This window comes from Herpailurus yagouaroundi, unplaced genomic scaffold (assembly GCF_014898765.1).
Source record: "Herpailurus yagouaroundi ecotype Mexico unplaced genomic scaffold, PumYag 181, whole genome shotgun sequence".
In the NCBI taxonomy this organism is placed as follows: domain Eukaryota; kingdom Metazoa; phylum Chordata; class Mammalia; order Carnivora; family Felidae; genus Herpailurus; species Herpailurus yagouaroundi.
In genome coordinates, this window is record NW_024412412.1 from 31460974 (window position 1) to 31487780 (window position 26807).

The 26807-nt window shown below is 37.6% G+C and overlaps 1 long non-coding RNA gene across 1 annotated transcript; it reads left to right on the top strand.

Annotated features, from left to right (window-relative positions):
- Nucleotides 1-583: 583 nt before the first annotated feature.
- Nucleotides 584-9427, top strand: LOC121039830 (uncharacterized). Its single transcript, XR_005795016.1, has 3 exons — nt 584-776; nt 4706-4791; nt 9391-9427. It is a non-coding gene; the product is annotated as an uncharacterized LOC121039830 (long non-coding RNA).
- Nucleotides 9428-26807: the final 17380 nt, after the last annotated feature.

The following is a 26807-nucleotide window of genomic DNA, read 5'->3' on the forward strand; positions in this document are numbered from 1 at the left end:
AGGCTCCATGCTTAGCACTGAGCCTCACGCAGGGCTCTATCCCACGACCCTGGGATCATAACCTGAGCAGAAATCAAGAGTTGAATGCCCAACGGACTGAGCAACCCGGTCTGTGAAACCGTACCTTTCTCATGTTCTAAATTTCCTCAAAAACATGCATCTGTTTAAGGCCTCTCTACAATAGCTCCATTAGCTAAAAATAAGAGAAGTTTGTCCCCTCTGTGGTCTTTTTAAAACTTCATGACTGTTTAATAACTCTTTAGATGAACTTAAAAGTTGACTATCCAGGATCGACCATGTATTAGTAGTTATTGAAGCTAGGTGATGGATACATTAAACTATTATTCCAGTTTTCAATATATTTGACAAATTCCACACTAAAAATGTTTTTTAAGGATTTGTCAAATTGCATTGCAAATTCTTTTAAGATTTTGGTCATAAATGTATTCAATTAAAAGATTAATTGGGAAGATAGTTGACATATTTACAAAACTGCCTTCCCATTCAGGACTATTGTCAATCATTAAAAGAAAAAGGTAAGCGAATAGCCAGAAAAATTGAGTTTATTCAGGAATAGCAGAGGAGTTGCAAACGACGGTGAACCACAGGCAGGTCTGAAGAAGAAAGAAGAAAGCGTACTTTAAGAGGAAAGGAAGAGGTTGGAAGGGGTTGTCTTGAGCCAAAGTTCATTAAGGAGAGCAAGAGTTTGAGGTTGTGGCAACTTCTCATTGGCTGAGTAGTTGCCAAGCAAGAGGAAAATCTTCCTTCCTGCTGGGGTATGTAAAGTGAGCTTCGTCCTACTGAAGTATGTAGGGTAGGCTGCCAAGAGTGGTACCTGTGAACACCCTCTTCATTGATTCCCTTCTCCATTTTGAATTAGGTTTCCTTTATTCATTTTCACATTTCCCTCTTTTGACCAAGATCTTTCCTTGAGACAATTGCTGCTCAAGCATTTGGTTACTTATTTACTTAATTAAACATTTTTGTCTATCAGTGTCACTTAGTGCCAGGAAGGACTTTTCCTTGGAGTCGTGTCCCATGTTGCAGGGAGAGCAGGTGGTGATAAAAACCATAGAAACCACATCTGAACAAGAAAGAAGGTAGAAGAAGGGGCTGTCAGGCATTTCCCCCTCTTAAGGTCGTATCTTGTCTAGATTTTAAGCTTTGAAATCATCTCAAAATGTTGAGCTAACATCATTCCATTTGATGCATCACCTCTGGAGAGATTTGACAAACAACAAGTTTAAAAATAATTATGCAAAACAGAATTAAAAGTAGCATGACAAATCCAATTTGTATAATGGTTCGAAACCATGACCTAAATTTGAAGGTAGCCAACTGAACAAACCAAAGGACCAGGGAAGTCAGGTGAAATTTGTTGTAACCAGTGCAGTTGTTCCCTGATCTTGTGTAATTGAGTTTCTACCTCTCTAGAGGCATTTATAAGGTGCAACAGATGGTGTCTGCCATTGCGCAAATGCCTCCTTGTTCAGCAAGTAATCAAGGGCGAAGCAATTAGCCAATGATTCAAATGATCATTGTTGGCCTGCTACTGCTTTGGTGTGGAATTGGCTAGCTCTTCTAATGTTAGGGAGAGATTTCTGATCAGGTGCTCATTGGGATTCACCGCAACCCAAAGAAGAAAAGCTTTCCCTATGGAGTCGTGAATGCCTCTTGAAGTTCCCATTCAAGGCAGCCATGGTGGTTCAATGGCTGAACCAATGGAAGGCTTTTGGTTTGTTATGCATGTCAACAAGGATGGTTAAATGTCCCAATAAGCATTGGCGTCCAGTTCACCAGCTATCTAAACATTCATATACCCGTGAAAATGCTATTCACTGCAGACAAAAATGAAACCAGATGGAGCACAGAGGACTTCAGCTAAGACCTGGTTGTTGATAGATTCATTAGCTGGAATTTCCTGATTGAACTTTTCAAGCCAGGGGTCAGGGGAATTAGGATGACATTCTGTGAGGTACCATCCCATTCTAAAGTGGTGTTTCCTAGAAGCCTTGCAAAGAGGAGTTAGTCCATCTGTATTTCCTTTGGATACAGGGAATAGATCACATTTAAGCAAGGAAAAGACACGGGTTGGGAGGAAGCAAAGGTTGTATGATTGGCAAAGGTGGAGGTGTCTATTTGAGCTAATGTGGTCATTACTGGGGAAAGGTTGAAACAAAGTAGGGGAACACCTGGCCGTAGTATCCTAACCCCACAGGTAACATCCAAAGGCTTGTGCGTGTACTCAGGAATGACATTTGAGACTAAGGAGAAATCGGTTACTTGTAAAAGCAAGGGGTCTCTGACATCGTGAATAGATTGGAGTTTCTGGTGACAGATCCAACAGTCAGAAAGATTTGCCCCTTTTGAAATAGATTGGGAAGTGTGGATAAGAGCATTGCCTTTCCAAGGAGGAGAGAAGGAAAGTAAGGTGAGAATAGCAAGAAAAAGTAAACAGGCCTAGTCCTATCATTTTGGGAAAGCTGTCTGGCTCAGCTGCCATTTGCTTAAATTCCTGGTAAAGTCCCTTCCAGGCAGCCTGATTGGAGGGAATCTTTCTGAAGGCTTCTTTCCTAGAAGATGAAATCTCCAGGCTGCAGATTATGAGGTCTAATGGCTTTGTCTCCTGGGAGCTCACTGTGGAAAGATTGTTGTACTAAGTATGATCACTCTTTAAGGATTTTATTGGACCTTGGCAAAACTGAAGTATATTCCCTTTTATCAGCTGTGGATCAAAAAAAGCAGGAACTAGTTAAGTGCATTGGGCATCCTGTGATTATCTCAAAAAAGGGAGTTTACCGGTTTCAAAAGGGGCGGATCTGAGATTCAGAAAAACCAATGACAGTGCTTTTGTCCAGGGAATTTGAAGGGTTTCTACACATTTTGCTAATTGAGTCTTAATGATGAGTTAGTAATTCAACTAGTTTTGAAAATTGAGGGTGGTAGGCACCGTGAACATGTTGTAAAACTGGCCAAACAGCGCAAATTTGTTGAAGCACCTGACCGGTAAAGTGGGTTCCCCGATCACTAGGAAGTTCAAAGGTGGGGGGGAAGAGGGGTTCCCCTAGTAGGAATGATCCTTTCTAATAGGATCTTAGCCACGGAGGTAGCAGTGGCCTGTTTACAAGGAGAACAGATTCTTATTGAACTTCTGCAAATAACTATACTGCCATGAGAAAAAGTACTCAAGTGTCTGAATTCTGGAGGGATCAGTTAGGAAGAAAAAAAATCATTTCATCTTTGTTCACAAAGATTTTACATAATTGTTGTAAGTCATAGATCGCTTAAGAGAAAACGTTTTCTTCAACCTAGTTATATGATCCTAAAGCTTTCAGAGACCTGTATTCTACAGTACTTGTCAGAGTCCTTTTCATGAATTTCTCCTTAGATGAAATACATTTGCAAAAGCATCAGAGTAAAACAATAACTGGGTACAAATGACAAAAGACTTAAAAATGCCCGTTATTGAAGATCTGATGAACAGTTCATCACAATGGAGTTGACAAGAAAACTTGCTTATTTCTGTGACATATATTTTTAAATTATGACTGATAATATGTCAGGACATATCAGAATTTTAAGGATTTCATATAAACTTTGGAGCACATAATTACATATACATATACAAATATAAGGTAAATAAGGTTTAGTATTACTTCTTATTTGACAAGCTTCTCATGTAATTTAACATATTAAATAAGCCTAATCAGTTTAACATTTCCCTTTTTTGTAGGGAGAGAAAACAAATCCTTTGAGATGTTCTAGGAACCCTCTGGAAACACACAAGATAGTTCAAGGTCAAAAACATTTCAACCAGAGTTTTGGGAAGTTTGTCAAAAATATAAAAAGACTTTAACACTTGACCACATAGGACCACAGAAAATTATGAAACAAGACATAATTATCCATTTGACCAAAGTGACAAAAATATTTTAAAGGCAAACACAGAAGGTTACCTAGTTGCAAAAAGCCTTAGCTCCTTTTAATAGAAAAGACTCTTTCCCTAGGTAATCAAAGAACTGATAAAGATAAAACACAGATTCTTTGTTTCCTAGGGAGATTACATTGAAGGTACAGAAACTTTGTTTATAATTTCTTATTAATAGCAAAAAAAATAATCTAAGAAAACTTTGTCCTTTTAATGGAAAAGACAAATTTTAATTCTGTACCCGTATACTTTTGATACTAAAATTCTTTCTCTTTTTTTAAACTTAAATAAATCCATTTCAGTCTTAACCATGCAAAAAATTTCTTTCTGAAAACTAAGAAGTAAGCAATAATGGACTGACAAATTTATAAATACATTTCATGTATTTATACATTTCATGTATTTCATTTATAAATACAGTTCTGGAAGCATATGCTCTTTTAACTAGTATACTCTTTCAACGTGGCACAAGACATCATTACTTACAGACCCAAATTTACCTTTAGTTTCTCTGAAATGGAAAATCAATAGTAGAGAAACCTATGTTCAGTAATTAATGCTTTAGTATTTTATCTTGTTTGGAAAATGATCCAGATACTCAATGAAGTTCCATCATTTAATTTAACTTAGCAAAGTTCTAAAAGTTTCAAGTTACCAAAAATATTTGGGGAAGGTATTTTTTAAGCACGCATACCATAAAACAGAATTACTGCAACTTAAAAAATTATTTTTCCATTTCATCTATCTAAATCCTTTGTTCCCCCAAATTATGTTTAGATTACTCACAAAAGCTTAACGAGACATTAGACAAGATCAGCCATCATTTCCAGGGAATCTTCCTGCTGACAAACTTTGCAATTGAGGTAAGATGAACTTATTTGACTTCATAAACCCAAGTAGAATTACAGTTGTTTATTTGCATTATATTTAATGTTGATGACTCTGAAGAGTTAATTTTGGCAATACCATCCAGAGGTAGAAAAATATCAAAAATTTTTTTTAATATGAAATTTATTGTCAAATTGGTTTCCATACAACACCCAGTGCTCATCCCAACAGGTGTCCTCCTCAATGCCCCTCACCCACCCTCCCCTCCCTCCCACCCCCCATCAACGCTCAGTTTATTCTCAGTTTTTAAGAGTCTCTTATGGTTTGGCTCTCTCCATCTCTAACTTTTTTTTCCCTCTTCCTCTCCCCCATGGTCTTCTGTTAAGTTTCTCTGGATCCACATAAGAATGAAAACATATGGTATCTGTCTTTCTCTGCCTGACTTATTTCACTTAGCATAATACCCTCCAGGTCCATCCACGTTGCTGCAAATGGCCAGATTTCATTCTTTCTCATTGCCAAGTGGTATTCCATTGTATATATAAACCACAACTTCTTTATCCATTCATCAGTTGACGGACATTTAGGCTCTTTCCATAATTTGGCTACTGTTGAAAGTGCTGCTATAAACATTGGGGTACATGTGACCCTATACATCAGCACTCCTGTATCCGTTGGGTAAATTCCTAGCAGTGCTATTGCTGGGTCATAGGGTAGAAGACATGCTTGTTTTTATGAAACCGACAAACTTAAACCAGCTTTTAGTTTATCTCAGACCATGTGAACTCAAAAAACATTTGGGTTAGTCTACTTCATTTATATAAGTACTTATTGTTTTGAAGCCAATAAAAAGGAGTCATTTACAAATTAATTTTGGCAATACCATCCAGAGGTAGGAAAATATCACATATCTATAATATACATACATAGACATGCATAATATATAGGCAGACACGGAAATCTTATAACTTCTGTTTTAAAATTTTTAGTTATATCTCAGGTACAAAACTCAAAAGAATAGTTGGATCCAAATTATGTTTCTGGCAGATGGCCTAAGTTAAGTTTACCTCCTTAGATGGCCAATGTTTTTTACTAAAGATTTTGCATTTGTATGCTACAAGGTTCCTGTTAGAGCTGTTTTTGGAGTCATTTTGTCTTTTAGGACCTTCTCTACCGATCTAGGAATGCATTTCATTGTTGCCGAAATATGTAGGATCTTCTCTTTTCATGGATCACCTTAAATGGTGGATTTATCTACAAGAAAGTTTCCCCAGAATGGCCATTAAAATTCCAAAGCGGGGCGCCTGGGTGGCTCAGTCGGTTGCGTGTCCAACTTCGGCTCAGGTCCTGATCTCCCGGTTCGTGAGTTCAAGCCCTGCATTGGGCTCTGTGCTGACAGCTCAGAGCCTGGAGCGTGCTTCTGATTCTGTGTCTCCCCTCTATCTCTGCTCCTCCCCTGCTCATGCTCTGTCTCTTTCTGTCTCAAAAATAAATAAAACATTAAAAAATAATAATAAAATAAAATAAAATTCCAAAGTATCCAAAACTTTACCCATTTTTCAGAAAGGCACAAGAACCTGGTCCAAGGATTAGGTGGAGCCTATCTTGCCTTTGGATTCTCTAAAATATACCACAAGGGGCCCTGTTTTCCAACAGCTGTTTTACAACACCAGGAATTATGTGTTTTCCCACCCCTTTTGAATAGGATGGGTGACTTGCTAAGAAACTTCAACAAATAGAAACAGAAACAGAAGGGAATAAACAGAAATAGAGACCAAGTATGCACAGTAAACTTGGAGAGCTCAGAACGCAACCAGAACAACAACAAAAACAGAGGTATCTGGGTGGCTCAGTTGGTTATGCATCCAATTCTCGGTTTCAGCTCAGGTCATGATCTTACAGTTCTTGAGATCAAATCCCCACATCAGGCTCCATGCTGACAGCACAGAGCCTGCTTGGGTTTCTCTCTCCCTCGCCCCTCGCTCCCTGCCCCTTCTCTCACCTCTCAAGATAAATAAACCGAAGAAGAAGAAGAAGAAGAAGAAGAAGAAGAAGGAGGAGGAGGAGGAGGAGAGGAGGAGGAGGAGGAGGAGGAGGAGGAGGAGGAGGAGGAAGACAGAAATTTAGAAAACAAAAAGAAAATCAGCAGGAAGGGTGGTACTTTCATGAAAAGAGGTCCCAAATAAAGTCCAAAAGCTTGACCAAAAGGAGAGAGCTTGAATCCAAGAGGAGACTTAACCAAACCCAAAGGGAAGAAGACTGCACCTTGTGAAGAACACAAGGGGCTCAGGTGGGTCCTGTGGGTAGTTCTCAAGGGTTTATCTCCTTTGGATCCCATTGGTAACACCAAGAAATGTCATCCATTAAAAGAAGAAGGTGAGCAGTTGAACCAACAAAATCAACCTTATTTGGGAATAGGGGAAGAATTGAGGAGGAGCAAATCTTGGGGATCCCTAGGCAAGTCCAAAGAACAAGGGAGGAGATCATCCTTTTATAGAGGAAAGGAGAAAGTTTGGAGGGGTTGCTTTGAACAAAAATATATCAGAGGAGAGCAAGAGTTTAGGGTTGTGCCGATTTCTCATTGGCTGGGTTGTTGCTGGGTGAGGAGAAAATCTTCTGGTGTATGTAAAGTCAGCTATGACCAGTGGCACAGACATGAGAACCCTTCCTTCATTGCTTCGTGACTCCACTTTGAATTAGGTTTTCTTTATTCAGTTTCACACTATAATATCCCTCCTTATTCTATTTATTATTATTATTATTATTATTATTATTATTATTTTGTAAAAGTGCTTCTTCAAAAAAGTCTTGAACATTTCTTAGTCTTTTCTGAGTTTGGGCATAATCACTTTATACAAAATTAATTAGAAAGTTTCTTTTTCAAAAAAAAAAAAGAAAGTTTCCTTTTCTACGGTCTTAAGTAGATAAAACTGAAATTACCTTTCTTTAAGGGGTTGGTACAATTCCACTAAGGGAAGAAACATCCAGTGTCTTTAGGGAGGTTAGCTTTGTTGCCATAGGATGTTCCCTTTATATCTTATTTTGTGTTAAATGTCCTCAATTTTTTCTTGATTATATTACCTAATAGTTTATCTATTTTATTGACTTTTAAATCTCATTTCTTCCTACCCAATTGTATTATTCTTAAATCCTTCTTTTAACGGCTTAATTGAGATATAATTCACATACTCTACAATTAATCCCTTTAAAGTTCACAATTCAGTGTTTTTATTATATTCACAGGGTCATGTAACCATCACCACAATCTAATTTTGGACTTTTGTCATCCTATACTCATTAGCCACCCCTCTTCATCTTTTCCTAACTTGTTACGTTTGATACTTATTTTATTCTTTTTTCTGAACTTGGGTATTTAAGACTTTTTCCAGATCAGAGTATGTTTTTGCATTGTTTCTCGTTTGGAGATTATTTTTTAGGTTTTCTTTGAAATCTACTATATAGTTTCCTTTAGAGAATGTTCCACGAGTATTTAAAAAGGAGGTATAGTTTCTGTGTTCATAATATCAGGGTTAATGGATCTATTGGAACCACCTTAATAGTAATGTCATTTAAGGGGGCGCCTGGGTGGCTCCATCCGTTGAGCATCCAACTTCGGCTCAGGTCATGATCTCGTGGTTTGTGAGTTCGAGCCCTGCATCGGGCTCTGTGCTGACAGCTCAGAACCTGGAGCCTGCTTCAGATTCTGTGTCTCCCTGTCTCTCGGCCCCTCGCCTGCTCATGCTTTGTCTCTCTCTGTCTCTCAATAATAAATAAATGTTTTAAAAAAATTAAAAAAAATAGTAATGTCACCTAAGTTTTTCTATTTTCCCCCTCTTTATGTGTCATGGGTTTCAAGAGGTCAGTTAACATTTCCCACCCCAAACTATGATTTTATTTCTTCTGTCTCCTTCTTTTATAGTTGATACTTCATTATTTGATTCACAGATATTCATGGTTGTCTCTTTATCATAATGAAGTGGTCATCACTTTGTCCTCAGTTCAAATTATCCTGATACTGACATCACGATCCTGGTTTTTGTTGTGATAGTGGTTTTTGTTTAGTTGTAACATCATAGTGTACCTTTACTTGCCCTTTTAATTTTCCACCTCTCTGACTTACATTCTATTAGGTCAGAGGATTACAGCAAAAACTAGTCTTTTCTTTAGGATATAATCAGATTTTTTTTTCTTTTACTACAATAGTTTAACACATTTATTTTTTAAAGTTTATTTATTTATTTTGAGAGAGAGGCGGTAGGGGGCAGAGAGAGATGGAGAGAGAGAGAATCCTAAGTGGGCTCCATGCTGTCAGCATAGAGCCCAACGCAGGACTCAATCCCATGAATTGTGAGATCATGATCTGAGTCCAAACCAGTGGCTTAGATGACTGAGCCACCCCGGCACCCTGTTTAACACATTTATATACATTAATAATATATATGTATTTGCATTTAATATTGTTATTATATATCATGCTTTCTGTTTGATATCTCAAAATATCTTTCACCATAGTGCTCTTTGTTTTATAATATATTTCATTTTATAATTTAGGAATTTTATTTTTGTTCAGTTAGTTACTCTTATAACTATACTTTTGTATAATTTCTTTAGTCCTCCATTTCTTCTTTCTTCAGTTTCTTCCAAAGAGGGAGACACAGAATCCGGAATAGGCTCCATGCTCTGAGCTGTCAGCACAGAGCCCGACGCGGGGCTCAAACTCACGAACTGTGAAAATTGACCTGAGCTGAAGCCAGACGCTTAACCGACTGAGCCACCCAGGAGCCCCAGTCATATTCTCTTCATATTTATCTTTGTAGTTTTAGATATAGTTAAACATCTATCACTTCATTTGTCAACTTAATCTGATAAATTTTGATGAGTAAAAATAAGGTTGCATACCTTCCCTATCTTTTACTTTTCTCCCTTTTCTCCGCCACAACAAACATATGTTAATTACTCATTTCAGTATAGAGTTAATACATCGTAGTATATATTTGTATGTATCCAATAGCTATTACTGTAATCATATTGCATAATGAACCACCCCAAACTCACTGGCTTACAGAAGAAACATTTATTCTCTGTCATGTATTTGAAGGATAATTAATATAGACTCAGTTTAGGTGGATTTGGTTTCAAGGTGAAAGTTGGTCCTGCTCTGTAATCTTCCTTGGACCATGGGTTGGCCAGATCATATTCCCCTCATGATGACGGAAGAAATTCAAGAATAATGAGCAGAAGCAACTCCAAACTATCATTCCTTGCACATTCCATTGGCCAAAGCAAGTCAGAGAACCAGCTGCAAAGTCACACTGGGAAGGGAATGGATTCTAGGAGACTACAAAAATATGTTAGCATAATTCCCATATTTATTTTAGTCTCAATTCTATAGTTACAGTTTCATTGCTCATTATAGATCCTATTGCCACAATTTATGCAGTTATCTCTGGCTTGCTGAAGTTTTCTCCCTGAGAATAGTGTCCCCTAAGAATGCATATTCTAAAAGGTTGGCCTGTTGTCCGTGAATTTTTTTTCTTGAAACAACTTTTTTTTTATTGCACAACAGTTGAAACACAACGAAGCACATGTTTGTAAGTACACAATTTGATATCTTTGGACTTATGTTTACACTGTGAAACCATCACCACAGTCAAGAGAGTGGCTATATCCATCATCCTCAACACTTTTCCTAGTGCCCCCCTTTTTTTAAAATTTATTTTTATTAAAAAAAATTTTTTTTAACATTTATTCATTTTCGAGAGACAGAGTGTGAGCGGGGAGGGCACAGAGAGAGAGGGAGACACAGAATCCGAAGCAGGCTCCAGGCTCCAAGCTGTCAGCACAGAGCCCCACGCGGGGCTCGAACCCACAGACCGCGAGATCATGACCTGAGCCGAAGTTGGACACTAAACTGACTGAGCCACCCAGGCGCCCCTCTAGTGCCCCTTTTAATCTGTGCCTCCTTCCCTTCCCCTCCTTTCACTCCCAAGTGACCAATGATCTGCTTTCTGTCACTATAATTTTCATTGTCCAGAGTTTTTATATAAATGAAATCATATATGATGTACTTTTTTGGCTGGCTTCTTTCAATATACTTATCTTGGGATTCATTTATGTAGTTGTGTATATTAATGGTTTGTTGCTTTGTATTGCTAAATAGCATTCCTTTGAATGGATATACGCAATTTGTTTCTCCATTCATGCATTGAAGGCACATTTAGGTTGTTTCCAATTTGGGGCTATTACAAATATGGCCACTATGAACATTTATGTACAATTCCTTGTACGGACATATAGTTCCTTTTCTCTTGGGGAAATACCTAGGAGGTAAATGAATGGATCATATGGTAGGAGTATGTTTAATATCTTGAGAAACTGCTAAAATATTTTCAAGAGTAGTTTTATAGTTCCGCAAGCAGCATTTGACAGTTCTGTTTGCTCAATAACCTTGTTAACACCTGGTATTGTGTTAATTTTAATTTAACTTTAGTTATTCTCATAAGGGTGTAATGTTTCATGGTGGATTTGATTTGCATTTCTCTAATGATAAAGCCATTGAACAACTTTTCATATGCTTGTTATCCATATATCTTATTTGATGAAGTGTCTGTTCAAATCATTTGCCCCCTTTTAAAATTGAGTTGTTTTCTTATTTTTGAGTTATGAGAGTTCTTTATATGTTCACAATACAAATATTTTTTCAGGCCTATGATTTGTAAAGATTCCCACTCCCCCTCCCCCCGCCCCCATTACATACACTTGTCTGGTGTTTCTCTTAACAGTCTTTTTTTTTTTTTTTTTTAATTTTTAAATGTTTATTTATTTTTGAGAGAGACAGACAGAGTGCGAGCAGGGGAGGGGCAGAGAAAGAGGGAGACACAGAATCCGAAGCAGGCTCCAGGCTGTGAGATGTCAGCACAGAGTCCGATGCGGGACTTTAACCCAAGAACCATGAGATCATGACCTGAGCCAAAGTCATACACTTAACTGACTGAACCACCAGGCACCCCAACACTGTCTTTTGAGGAACAGAAGTTTTCAGTTTTGATAACATCTAGTTAACCAATTTGTTCTTTTATGTATTGTGCTTCTGATGTCATATCTCCCAATTCAAGGTAACAAAGATTTTCTAGTATGTTTTCTTCTAGGATTTTGATACAATTACAGTGAACATGTAGATTGCCTTGGGTAGCATTTTGACAGTAGTCTTCCAATCATGAACATGGGTTGTCTTTTCATTTATTTAATTATCCTTTCATCGCTTTCAGCAATGTTTTCTATTTCTCACCTCCTTGTGTACAGATTTCTCACCTCCTTGATTAAATTTGTACCTATTTTATTCTTTTGTGTGCAATTGTAAATGAATTATTTTGTAAATTTTCTTTTCAGGTTATTTATTGTTTATATATAATAAGACAGTGGATTTTTGTATGTTGGTCTTGTACCCTGCAAACTTGACTGAATTCATTTATTAGCTCTAGTAATTTTCCTTTAATTCTTTGAGATTTCCTGCGTATAAAATCATATCATGTGACAGTGAGATAGTTTTATGCCTTCCTTTCTAAGTGAATGCCTTTCCTTTTTTTCTTGCCTAATTGCTCTAGTCAGAACCTCCAGTACAATGTTGAATAGCTTTGGTGGAAGTAGGACTCCTTGTTTTGTGACTGATCTTAATGTTAAGAATTTTTGTATCTACATTCATAAAGGATACTGGTCTATAGTTTTTTTGTGGTGTCTTTGTCAGCCTTTGGAGTTGGGGTAATACTTGCTTCATAGAATGAGGTAGGAAGTCTTCCTTCTTCTACTTTTTGGAAGAGTTTGAGAAGGATTATTATTAATTTTTCTTTAAATGTTTGGGAGAATTGGGTACCTGGGTGGCTCAGTCGATTAAGCGTCCAACTTCAGCTCAGGTCATGAGCTCACGGTTTGTGAGTTTGAGCCATGCATCAGGCTCTTGGCTGTCAGCACAGAGCCCGCTTCAGATCCTCTGTTCCCATCGCTCTTCCCACCCTCCCCCCCCCACCCCACCGCTCTCTCTTTCTCTGAAAAATAAATGAAAATTAAAAAAAAAATCAATAAATGTTTGAAAGAATTCACCAGTGAGGCTTCTGGTCCTGGGTTTTTCATGTCTAGAGGTTTACAATTCTCTGTACTTGCTATAGGCCTACCTGGATTTTCTATTTCTTCTTGAGTGAGTTTTGGTAATTTGTGTCTTTCTGGGAATGTGTCCATTTTCATGTAGGTCTTATAATCTGTTGGCATATAATTGTTCTTAGTATTCTTTTACTATTCTTTTTATTTCTGTAAAGCCAGTAGTAATATCCCTACTTTTATTTCTGATTTTAGTTATTTGCTTTTCCCCCCTTAGTTTAGCTAAAGGTTTCTCAATTCTGTTGATCTTTTCAAAGAACCAACTTTTGGTTTCATTCATTCTCTCTGTGATTTTACTAGTTGTCTATCACATTTCTCTCTAATCATTATTATTTTTCTCTTCTGCTAGCTTTTGGTTTAGTTTGGTCTTCTTTTTCCAATTCCTTAAGTCATAAAGTTAAGCTATGGGCTTGCAGTCTTTCTTCTTAAAAAATTTTTTTTAATGTTTATTTATTTTTGAGACAGAGAGTGAGCAGGGGAGGGGCAGAGAGAGAGGGAGACACAGAATCTGAAGCAGGCTTCAGGCTCTTAGCTGTCAGCACAGAGCCCTACACGGGGCTTGAACTCCTAGACTGTGAGATCATGACCTGACCCAAAGTCAGACGCCTAACCAACTGAGCCACCCAGGGGACCTTTTCTTCTTTTTTAATGTAGAGATTTACAGTAGTAAATTTTCCCCTGAGCACTGCTTTTGCTGCATCCCATAAAAATGTTATCCTACTGTCCTCTTGTCTCCATGGTTTTTGATCAGAAATCAACTTTTGTCTAGATTTATATTCTCTTTCTGTTTGGCTTTTGACAATTTGAATATAAGGTGTTGCAATGTGGATTTCTTTGGCTTTATCATTTTGGAGTTCATTGACTTCTTTGGCGGGTACATTTGTTCCTTTTATCAAATTTGGAAAATTTTTGGCCATTATTTCTTCAGATATTCTCTAGGACTCCCATTATCCACAAGATGGTATTTTACGCCCTGTTCATTTTTCTTATTCTTTTTTCAATAGACTTTATACCAGATTTGGGTTCACAGCAATATCTAGCAGGGACAGAGATTTCCCATGTAACCCTGTGCTCACAGATGCATAGCCTTGCCCATTATCAGCCTTCCCCACCGGAGTGGTACCTTTGCTACAATTGAGGAACCTATACTGACACATCATTAGCACCAAAGCCCATAGCTTACATTAGGAATGAGTCTTTGTGTACATTCTATGGGTTTTGGCAAATGTAAAGTGACATGTATCCATCATTATGGTATCATATGGAGTATTTTTACTGTCCTAAAAAACCTCTGCGTTCTTCTTATTCAGCCGGCTCACCCCTAACCCCTGACATCACCACTGATTTTTTTTTTATGTTTCTATAGTTTTGCCTTTCCTGAAATGTCATATAATTGGAATCAAACAGTATGTAGCCCTTCAGATTGTTTTTTTTTTTTTCACTTAGTAATATGGACTTAGTAATATGGAGGGTTCTTCCACGTCATTTCATGGCTTCAAAACTCTTTGTTTTTTTTAAATCACTGAATAATATTTCAATGTGTGGATGCACTACAGTTTATTTATCAGTTCACCTACCAAAGGACCTCTTAGTTGCTTCCAAGTTTTGGCAGTTATGAATAAAGCTGCTATAAACATCTGTGTGGATTTTGTGTGGGCATAAGTTTTCAACTCCTTTGATTAAACGCCAAGAAGTGCAATTGCTAGATCATATGCCAAAAGTATTTAGTTTTGTGAGAAACTGCCAAACTTCCCGTGCAAAGTGGCTGTACCATCTGCATGGACATTTCCGGTTGATGAGTTCCACATCATTGCTATCATTTGTCAGCGTTTGAGATTTTGGCCATTCTAATACGTATGTGGTGGTATCTCGTTGTTTTAATTTGCATTTCCCTGATGACATATGATATGGCGCATCTTTTCCTATGCTTCTTTGCCATCCGTGTATCTCTTTTGGTGAGGTATCTGTTAAGGTCTTTAGCTAATTTTTAAAAAACCAGATTGCAAGGTTAAAAAAATTTTTTTTCTTTTAATTAAAAAAAACAAGAAAGGGGCGCCTGGGTGGCTCAGTTGGTTGAGCGTCCGACTTTGGCTCAGGTCATGATCTCTCGGTCTGTGAGTTCGAGCCCCGCATTGGGCTCTGTGCTGAGAGCTCAGAGCCTGGAGCCCGTTTCAGATTCTGTGTCTCCCTCTCTCTGACCCTCCCCGTTCATGCTCTGTCTTTCTCTGTCTCAAAAAAATGAAGGTTAAAAATTTTTTTTAAAAAATCGGATTGCTTATTTTCTTACTTGAGGTTTAAAAAGTTCTTTTTTATATTTGGCCAAACTGCCCTTTATTAGATATGCCTTTTGAAATATCTTTTCCCCAGTCTGTGGATTGTCTTTTCATTTCCTTGACAATGTACTTCAAAGAACAGGATTTTTTTTTTTTTTTTTTTTTTTTTTTTTTAAATACAGTTTAAAAAATAATTTTTTTTTTTTTTTTTTTTTTTTTTTTTTAATGAAGTCCAGCTTAGCAGCTAATTCTTTCATGGGTTGAGCCTTTGGTGTTGTAGCTAAGAAGTCATTGCCAAATGCAAGGCATTTATATTTTTTCCTATGTCATTTTCTAGTTTTACAATGTTGTGTTTTAGATTTAGGTCCATGATCCAATTTGAGTTAACTCTTGTGGAGGATATAAAGTCTGTGTCTACAATCAGTTTTCTCCACGTGGACATCCAGTTGTTCTGGAACCATTTGTTGGAAGGACTATCTTTTCTCCATTGGATTGCCTTTGTTCCTTGTCAAAGGTTAGTTAACCATACTTATATGTGTCTATTTCTAGGCTTACTATTCTGTTCCATTGATCTATCTATTCTCTCACCAATTCCACAGTCTTGATTATTTTTGATTTTCAGTAATCTTGAAGTTGGCCGGTGACAGTCTTCCAGTTTTGGTCTCATGCTCAATGTTGTGTTGGCTCTTCTGGGGTTTTTATGGCTCCATATAAATATTAAAATGAGTTTGTCGATATTCACAAAATAACTTGCTGGGATTTTGATTAGGATTATATTTATTCTATATATTGAATGTATAGATCAAGTTGGGAAGCACTGTATTCTTGACAATACTGTCTTCCCATCCGTCAACATCGAATATCTCTTCATTTAATTTGTTCTTCTTTAGTTTCTTTCATCAGAGTTTTGCAGTTTTCTTCATATAGATCTTGCACATATTTTCCTAGATTGATACCTAAATGTTTCATTATTTTGAGGTGCTAAGAAAGGGTGTTGTGGTTTTAAATTTCAAATTCTTCTTGCTCACTGCTGGTATATAGAAAGTGATGGCCTTTTGTATATTAACCTTGTATCTCGCAATCTTGCTATAACTGCTTCTTAGTTCCAGGAATTTTTTGTGTGGTTATTTTGGATCACCTGCGTAGATGGTTATATCATCTATGAACAAAGACAATTTTATTTTTTCCTTCCCAGTTTATATACCTCTTATTTCCTTTTCTTGCCTGATGTCATTAGCTAGAACTTTCAGTACAATATTGCCTTATACCTGATCTCAGAAGAAAAGCTGCAAGTTTCTCACCATTAAGTATGATATTAGTTGTAGGGTTTGTGCAGATATTCTTTATGGAGCTGAGGATGTTTCCCTCTTTTCTTAGTTTACTGAGTTTTTATCACGCGTCGGTGTTAGATTTGGTCAAATGCTTTTCCTACATTTATTGATATGAGCATGTTATTTTTCTTCTTTAGCTTGTTGATCTTATGGGTTACATTACTTGATTTTCTAATGTGGACAGCCTTGCATTCCTGGGATAAATCCCACTGGTTTATGGTATATAACCCTTTTTATACATTGTTGGCTTTGCTTTGCTAATTTTTTTTTAAGACTCTTGTGTCTATCTTCATAAGAATTATTGGTTTGCAATTTTTTCTAATGTTTTTGTCCAGTTTTGGTATTTGGCGTTTGGTTTTAAGTCATGCTGGCTCATAGAATGAGTTAGGAAGAATTCTCTCTGCTTTTATGTTCTTATAGAGATTCTAGAGAATTGATATGTTTTAAATGCTTCATTTAGTTTACGAGTGAACCCATCTTGGCCTGGACTTTCTCCTTTGGAAGGCTTAATTTAATTTAATTTAACTTTGTTTTGTTTTGTTTTATTTTTTATTTACAGTTTATTTATTTACTTATTTTTTTTTTCAGGAGTAGAATTTAGTGATTCATCACTTACCTATAACAGCCAGTGCTCAACACCTCCCTTCCTCCATCAACCCTCAGGTTGTTCTGTATAATAGAGTCTCGTATGGTTTGTTTCCCTCTCTCTCTTTTTCCCTTTACCATATGTCCATCTATTTTGTTTCTTAAATTCCACAAATGAGTGAAATCATACGGTTTTTGTCTTTCTCTGACTGACTTATTTTGCTTAGCATAATCCACTCTAGCTCCATCAACATTGTTGCAAATGGCAAGATTTCATTCCTTTTGATGGATGAGTAGTATTCCATCGCGCGTGTGTACGCGCTTGCGCGCGCGCACACACACACACACACACACACACACACATACACACCACCTCTTCTTTATCTATTCATCAGTTGATGGACATTTGGGCTATTTCCATAACTTGGCTACTGTTGATAATGCTGCTATATACATCGGGTACATGTACCCCTTCAAATCTGTATTTTTTTGTATCCTGTGGGTAAATACCTAGTAGTGCAATTGCTGGATCATGGGGTAGTTCTACTTTTAACTTTTTGAGGAACCTCCGTACTGTTTTCCAAAATGGTGCACCAGTTTGCCTTCCCATCAGCAGTGCAAGAGTGTTCTGCTTTCTCTGCATTCTTGCTAACACTTATTGTTTCTTGTGTTGTTAATTTCAGCCATTCTGACAGGTATGAGGTGTTATCTCATCATGATTTTGATTTGTGATTCCCTGGTGATGAGTGATAGACATCTTTTCATGTGTCTTGTAGCCATCTGGATGTCTTCTTTGGGAAAATGTCTATTCACGTCTTTTGCCTATTTCTTAACTGGGTTATTTGTTTTTTGGGGTGTTGAGTTTGATAAGTTCTTTATAGATTTTGGATACTAACCCTTTATCAGATATGTCATTTGCAAATATTGTCTCCCATTTTGTAGGCTGCCTTTTAGTTTTGTTGTTTCCTTTGCTGTGCAGAAGCTTTTTATCTTGATGAAGTCCCAATAGTTCATTTTTGCTTTTGTTTCCCTTGCCTCCACTTACATATCTAGTAAGAAGTTGCTGCAGCTGAGGTCAAAGAGGTAGCTAGCTGCCTGCGTTCTCTAGGATTTTGGTGGTTTCCTGTCTCACATTTAGGTCTTTCATCCATTTTGGATTTATTTTTGTGTATGGTGTAATAAAGTGGTCCAGGTTCATTCTTCTGTATTTTGCTGTCCAGTTTTCCCAATACCATTTGTTGTAGGGAAGGCTATTAATTTTAGATTCAATTTCTTTAATAGACATAGGCCTATTCAGATGCTTTATCTTTTCTTGTGTGAGTTTTGGCAGATTGCATCATTCAAGAAATTCATCCATTTCATCTAGATTCTCAAATGTGGGCAGAGAATTGTTCATATTGTCCATTTGATGTCCATGGGCCCTGTGTTAATGTACTCTCTTTCATTTTTGATATTAGTAATTTGTGTCCTCTCTTGTTTTCCTTAATTATCTGGCTAGAGGCTTATTGATTTTATTGATTTTTTTCAACGAACCAGCTATTTGTTTCATTGATTTTCTCTTAATTTCCTGTTTTCAATTTCATTGATTTCTAATTTTTATTATTATTCTTTTGGTATAATTTGGGTTTAATTTGTGCTTCTTTTTCTAGTTTCCAAGGGTAGAAACTTAGATTATTTTTAATCTTTCTTCTTTTCTAATATGTGCACTCAATACTATAAATTTCCCTCCAAGCTCTGCTTTCACTATATACCACAGATTTTGAGAACTTGTATTTTCATTTAGGTCAAATATTTTTAATTTTCTCTCGAGATTTCCTCTTTGACCCATGTGTCATTTAGAAGTGTGTTGTTTAACCTTCAAGTATTTTAGGATATTTCAGCTATCTTTGTTATTAAATTCTAGTTTAATTCCACTATGGTCCAAGAGCAGTCATTATATGATTTCTATTCTTTGAAATTTGTTAAAGTATGTTTTATGGCCTAGAATATGGCCTATCTTGGTGAATGTTCCATAGGAATTTGAGAATAATGTGTATTCTGTTGTTGGATGAAGTAATCTATAGATGTCCATTATAGCCAGTTGATCAATGGTGTTGTTGATTTCTACTCTGTATTCAATGGTTTTCTGCCAACTGGATCTGTCCATTTCTGACACAGGTGTGTTGAAGTCTTCAACTATAATAATGGATACATCTGTTTCTCCCTGAAGCTCTGTTTTTGTCTGATGTTGTTTGGTGCATATATGTTAAAGATTGTTATGTCTTCTTAGAGAATCAATTCCTTTAATACTTACTGTGTAATGTCCCTCTTTATCTCTTAAAACCTCCCTTTTTATGAAGTCTTCTCCGTCCGAAATTAATGTGGCTATTCCCACTTTCTTTGATTTAGAGTTAGCATGGTATATTTTTCTCCATCCCTTTATTTCTAATCTATCTTTGTTTTTATATTTAAAATAAGGTTTTAAAAATCCTTTTTAAAAAAAAGTTTATTTATTTATTTTGAGAGAGAGAGCGAGCACAAGCAGGTGAGGGGCAGAGAGAAGGAGAGACAGAATCCCAAGCAGGCTCCACGCCATCAATGCAGAGTCCGATGTGCGATTCAAACTCACAAACTGTGAGATCGTGACCTGACTGAGATCAAGAGTCAGTCTCTTAACTGACTGAGCCACCCACATGCTCCTAAAATAAGGTTTTTATTTTTTTAGACAACATGTAGTTGGGTCTTGTTTTTTAATCCACTCTGACAGTTGGCACATTTATACCATTTATATTCAAAGTGATTATTGAGGGGTGCCTGTGTGGCTCAGTTGGTTAAGTGTCTGATTTCAACTCAGGTCATGATCTTGTGGTTCGTGAGTTCAAGCCCCGCATTGGGCTCTGTGCTGACAGCTCAGAGCCCAGAGCCTGCTTCAGGTTCTGTGTCTCCCCCACTCGCATTCTGTCTCTCTCTCTCAAAAATAAATACACATCAAAGTGCTTATTAATATAGTTGGATAAATATTTACCATATCTGTTCCCTTTTTCTATTTGTTGTCTTTGTTCTTATTTTTTCTTCCAATCTTTTTCTGCCTTATGTCATTAACATTTTTTTGTTTATTTATTTATTTTGAGAGAGAGAGAGAGAGAGCAGGAGAGAAGCAGAAGGAGATGGAGAGAGAGAATCTCAAGCAGGCTCTGCACTGCCAGCACAGAGCCTGACACGCGGCTTGAACTCATGAACTGTGAGACCATGACCTGAGCCGAAATCAACAGTCAGACACTTAACTGACTGAGCCACCTAGGCTCCCCTCTGCTTTATGTCATTTTAATTATGCATTTAATGTCATTCCATTTTCTCTCCTTTTTTTAGCATATCACTTATACTTTTCTCCCCTTTATTCAGTGATTGCCCTAGAGTTTGCAACGTACACATACAACTAACTTGAGCCTACTTTCAGGTAACACTATGCTATTTCCCAGGTAGTGTAAGCACCGTACAATACCAAAATAATGCTAATTCCTTCATCTCTTCCCTAATATCATTGTTATAATTCATTTTCTTTATATAGAAGCATATATATACATCGTTGCTTTTATTATTATTTCGAACAAACTTATCTGTTAGATCAATTAAACGTAAAAACAGTAACTTTTTATTTTACCTTCAATTATTCCTTCTCCAGTGCTCTTTTTGTCTTTTAGTAGATCTGAATTTTTGACTCACATCATCTTCCTTTTCTCTCAAGAGACATATTTCTTGCAAGGCAGGTCTACCGGGAACAAATGCCCTCAATTTTTGTTTGAGAAAGTTTTTATTTCCTTTTCACTTTTTTTTTAATGTTTATTTATTTTTGAGACAGAGAGAGACAGAGAAAGAACAGGGGAGGGGCAGAGAGAGAGGGAGACACAGAATCTGAAACGGGGTCCAGGCTCTGAGCTGTCAGCACAGAGCTCGACGTGGGGCTCGAACTCACGGACCATGAGATCATGACCTGAGCCGAAGTCGGACGCTTAACCGACTGAGCCACCCAGGCGCCCCTCCTTTTCACTTTTGAAGGATAGTTTCACAGGATACAGAATTCTAGGTTGCTGGGGTTTTTCTCTGAATCTTTGAAATATTTCACGTCACTCTCATGCTTGCATGTTTCTGAGGAGAAGTTTTGTGTTTAGATGTATCTTTGTTCCTCTATATGTAAGGTCCCCCCTCCTCCAGCTTTCTTCAGGATTTTCTTTTATTTACTGTTTTTTGAAAATGAGGTACCCAGGTACAGTTTTTTTTAATTATTTATTTATTATTTGAGAGAGAGAGAGAGAGAGAGAGAGAGAGAGAGAGAGACAGAGCACGAGTGGGGGAGGGGCAGAGAGCGAGGGAGACACAGAATCCAAAGTGGGCTCTGGGCTCCGGGCTGTCAGCACAGAGCCGGTCGCGGGGCTTGAACTCATAAACCGTGAAATCATGACCTGAGCTGAAGTCCAATGCTTAACTGACTGAGCCACACAGGCTCCCCATACTCAGGTATAGTTCTTTGGTATTTATCATACTTGGTGTTCTCTGAACTTCTTGTATCAGTGGTTTGGTGTTTAGCATTAATTTGGAGAAACTCTCAGTCATTATTGTTTCAAATATTTCTTTTATTCCTTCTTCTCTTCCTTCTTATTATGTTATAATCTTGTTATAGGCTGTATGTTTTACACTTTTTATAGTTGTCCCCACAGTTCTTGGATATTGTGTTCTGCTTTTTTCAGTCTTTTGTCTGTTGGCTTTGCAGTTTTGGTGGTTTCTATTAAGATCTTCTCAAGCTCAGAGGTTTTTTTCCCTCAGCTACGTCCAGTCTATTAATAAAGCCATTGAAGGCATTCTCCATTCCTGTTACAGTGTTTTTGGTCTCAAGCATTTCTTTTTGGTTCTTTATGAGCATTTCCATCTCTCTGCTTATATTGCTTGCGTGCTGTCTACTTTATCTATTAGAGCCTTTAGCATATTAATCATAATTGTTTTAAATTCCCAGCCTGAAATTTCCAATATCCCTGCCATATCTGAGGTTGGTTCTGATGTTTGCATTAGTCTTCAAACCATGTTTTTTTGCCTTTTAGTATGTCTTGTAATTTTTCTTTTTTTAACTGAGCATGATGCACTCAGCAAAAGGATTTGCTGTAAATAAGTCTTTAGTAATGTGCTGGTAAAGTGTAGGCAAGGGGAAATATTCTATAGTCCTATGATTAGGTCTCAGTCTCAGTGAGGCTGTGCTTCCAGACTGTAAGCTTCACACGTGATTTTCAATCCCCACTCCCCGTAGGTGAGACAGGATGGCTAGAGTGGGCTGAAATTGGGTATTTTCCTTCTCCCACGTGTAAGTCCAGAAGGGGCTTGAGTAGTTCCCATCCCCCCCCCCCTTCCCTCTAGCCTTCATGTAGAAGACTAGAGTCATCCGGGATTGGGTAGTTTCCTTCCCTGAGGTCAATTAGGCTCTGATTTTAAAAAAAAAAAAAAAAAAAAAAGACAGATATAGGTTTGGTTAAATAGTTTCTCCAGAAGGCAGACCTTGTTAAGAACAGAATGGTCAGGCATATTCTAAAATGGTTCCTCCTGCCCCAACCCCCTTGCTAGGTAGGCACAAGTGGATATTTCTCCCATATTCACTGTGAGAACACGGTAGAAATCCAGGAGGTAAAACTCACATGTGTGAGGACCTCCTAGTGATTGGTTTCCCTGGGGTTTAAACTCTCAGACTGGTCCACACTGAGCCTTCAGCATTTCATCAATTATGGTCAGGTTTTCCTACCCCCAGCATTGGTTCCTGGGAAAGTTTTAGCTCATCAGTTTCTACTCCAGAAAACTATTATTCTCTGTATTTGCCTGCCAGTCTCTCCAATTTGGGGAGCAGCGGTTTGCTCAGTGTCGTCACTTCTCTTGTGGATATAAGAATTGTTGATTTTTCAATTTGTTCAGCTTTGGCTTTATGATACGTATGGAGTGATAACTTCCAAGGTTCTTATGTACTGACCACAAACCATAAGCTGTGGGTTTTTTAAAATTGTTTTTTCTTTCTGTTCCTCAGGTTGGATTTCAGTTGACCTCTTTTCAAGTGTGCTGATTGTTTCTTCCACCTGCTCAAATCTGATGATTCTTTCATTTCAAGTATTGTACTCTCTAGTTCCAGGACTTTTGTTTTGTTCCTTTTTATAATTTGTGCCTCTTTATGATTATTATTATTTTAATGTTTATCAATTTCTGAGAGAGGGAGAGCGTGTGTAAATGGTAGAGGCGCAGAGAAAGAGGGAGGCAGAGGTTCCCAAGCAGGCTTTGCCCTGACAGCAGACAGCCTGACAAGGGGCTCGAACTCAAGAACTGCGAGATCTTGACCTGGGCCGAAGTCGGACACTGAGCCACCCAGGGGGTCCTAATTTGTGTCTTTATTGATATTCGCTATTCATTGAGATATTCTCCTTGTTCCCTTTAGCTCTTCATCTATGGTTTTCTTTAGCTCTCTGAGCATATGTAAAACAGTTTATTTAAAATCTTCATCTAATAAATTCGATGTCTGTGCTTCCTCAGTTTTTGTTAATTTCTTCTGTGAATGGGCCATACATTTTCATTTCTTTATATGTTTCCTAACTTTTGTTGAAAACCGAACATTTTGAATATAACATGGCAACTCTGGAAGTCAGATTTCCCTCCCATTTTAGGTTTTGTTTTGTTGTTAGTTGTGGACTCTAGCTGTGTAGTTTTTTAGTGGCCTTTAAAAATTATTTCTGTCAAGTCCATATTCTCTGTCATGTGAAATTTCTGAAGCCTCTGTTCCTTTAGCTTGAGATCAGTTGGTGTTTTGACAGCGATTTCTTTGAATGTCTAGAACCAACGAAAAAGAAAGAAAAAGAAGAAATGGGAAAAACATCCTCAGTATGTGTTGGGGGACATTCCTTCAGTGCTTTGACGGCCCATTTACAACTCTGAGCCTCTACTTCTTGCTTCTGCTGGGCCTAGAGATTAGCCAGGGGTGACAGTGTAGTGTCTTTCTAAGTCTTTTCTAAAAGTGGAGAGTCATTCTCATTCTGTTATTTAAAAAATTTTTTTTAAATGTTTATTTCTGAGATAGAGAGAGACAGAGTGCGAGTGGGGAGAGTTAGGGAGAGGGAGACACAGAATCTGAAGCAGGCTCCAGGCTCTGAGCTGGCAGCACAGAGCCCAACGTGGGGCTGGAACTCACGAGCTGTGAGATCATGACCTGAGCCGAAGTCAGATGCCCAACTGACTGAGCCACCCAGGCACTCCTTCATGTCTTTTCTAGGCACACATCCTGCCTTGGGCATATGCATGACTTTTTTAGTTCCTCAGTATATGTAGTCACTTATGAATGCCCCAATTAAAAAAAAAAAAAAAAGCCCTCTTCCCACTTTTGGCACATCTGTTGCTTGCTGCAGCTGTAATCTTTTGTCCAGGCAGCAGCAGTTCATTTGCCTTGCAACGATTATAAGTTAATTCTCTCTGTATAGCCATCTTTCTGCCCTGAATGATTTCCACGTCAGGGGAAACAAAGGCACTTTCAGGTAACCCCCACACAGGTTAAAACAGACAAACATATTTCTTCAAAAATACTGTGTGCTTCTCTCTCTCTGAAACTGAGGACCAGGCTCTCACAGTGGGAATGCAGGCTCTGCCATCAACAAGATCACTTCCGTGCCAGGGATGCATGGGGCCAGGGTGAGTAGAAATGCCACAAAGCTTTACTGCCATGTTTTGGTTGCCTTTTTCTAATTTGGTATTCCTTTGAATGCTGAATATTTATTATTATCCAGAGTCCTGAAAATTTTGATTCTGACAGTTTTTACTGGGTTTTCCATTGTTTCTGAAAGCTATTTTTGCTGGGTATAGAATTCAAGGTTTACAAGTTTTTCCCCCCTTTCTTTTCAGTATTTTTAAAATGTTGCTCTGGTGTATTCTTGTTTGCATTATTTCCAATCAGAAATCTGATATCATCCTTTTCTTTGTTTCTCTGTATAATGTTGTCTTTTTTTTTTTCACCGCCTTTAATATTTTCTCTTTATTACTGATTTTCACCCATTTGATTATGAGGCACTTTGATTTAGCTTCCTTTATATTTCCTTTATATTTCATATGTGTGGGGCTTATTAAACATTTTGGAACTCTGTATTTATAATTTTCATCAAATTTGGAAAAATTTCAGCCATGATTTCCTAAAAAAATCTTTTTTTGGTCTCCTGCTCTCTCTCCTTTACTTGTGGATGTTATTTTTTTTTTCAATATATGAAATTTATTGTCAAATTGGTTTCCATACAACACCCAGTGCTCATCCCAAAAGGTGCCCTCCTCAATACCCATCACCCACCCTCCCCTCCCTCCCACCCCCCATCAACCCTCAGTTTGTTCTCAGTTTTTAAGAGTCTCTTATGCTTTGGCTCTCTCCCACTCTAACCTCTTTTTTTTTTCCTTCCCCTCCCCCATGGGTTTCTGTTAAGTTTCTCAGGATCCCCTTGTGGATGCTATTTATCCATATATTAGGTTGTCTATATATGTCCAATATCCATATATTAATGTTGTCTTATAGCTCACTGGTATCTTTTCATTATTTTTTTTATCTTTCCTTTAGAATAATTTCTATTGGTATTATTTCAAGTTCACTAAACTTTTCTTTTGCAATATTTAATCTACCATTAATCTCATCTGGTGTATTCTCATTTCAGACCTTATAGTTTCTAATCCCTAGAAATATGATTTGAATCCATGTTATATCTTCCCTTAATTAAAAAAATTGTTTTTAATGTTTATTTTTGAGAGAGAGAGAGAGTCACAGCATGAGCAGGGGAGGGGCAGAGAGAGAGGGAGACACAGAATCAGAAGCAGGCTCCAGGCTCTGAGCTGTCAGCACAGAGCCCAATGTGGGGCTCGAACCCACAAAGATCATGACCTGAGCCAAAGTTGGACACTTAACCAGCTGAGCCACCCAGGTGCCCCTCTTTTTAACATATAAAATACAGATTCATGGGTGCCTGGCTGGTTCAGTGAAAAGAACATGTGACTCTTGATCTTGGCGTCATGAGTTTGAGCTCTACATTGGGTGTAAAAATTACTTAAAAAAATGAATAAAATACAGGTTTAAAAATTATTTTAATGCACTTTTATCCCCTGTGACTGTTCTTTGTTGACATCGGTTGGTTTTTCTCCTCATTATGGATTGTGTTTTTTCAACTTTGCATTCCTGGTCTTCTTTGACTGGATTTCAGACACTGTGATTTTTGCCATAGTTAGTGCTAGATATTTTTGCATTCCTATACACCTTCATGATCCTTTTTCTGTGATGCCTGTCTTTAGTATCTATCATTTTCTGATCATTTTGCTCTTTTTCTTTCTAAACATCATACTTCTTTTCCTCTGAATATTTTATATTACAGGCAGAACCCTCCCCCTGCCCCAAAGATGTCCAGGTCCTAATCGCTCGAACCTGTGCCTGTGTTATATTACATGGCAAAAGGGACTTTGTGAATGTAATTAAGTCTCTAGATGCACAAACAGGGATATTATCCTGGATGAGCTGAGCTGGGTGGGCTCAATCTGATCACATGAGCACTCAAGAGTAGAGAATTATGTCTCTAAAAAGGGATGAATCAAAAAAGTAAGTTAGAGAGATTCCAAACATTTCAGGATTCAATTTGCTATTTTTGGTGCTAAGATCTAGGCATCCATATGGGGAGAGTCCTCGAGGAGCTTAGGAAG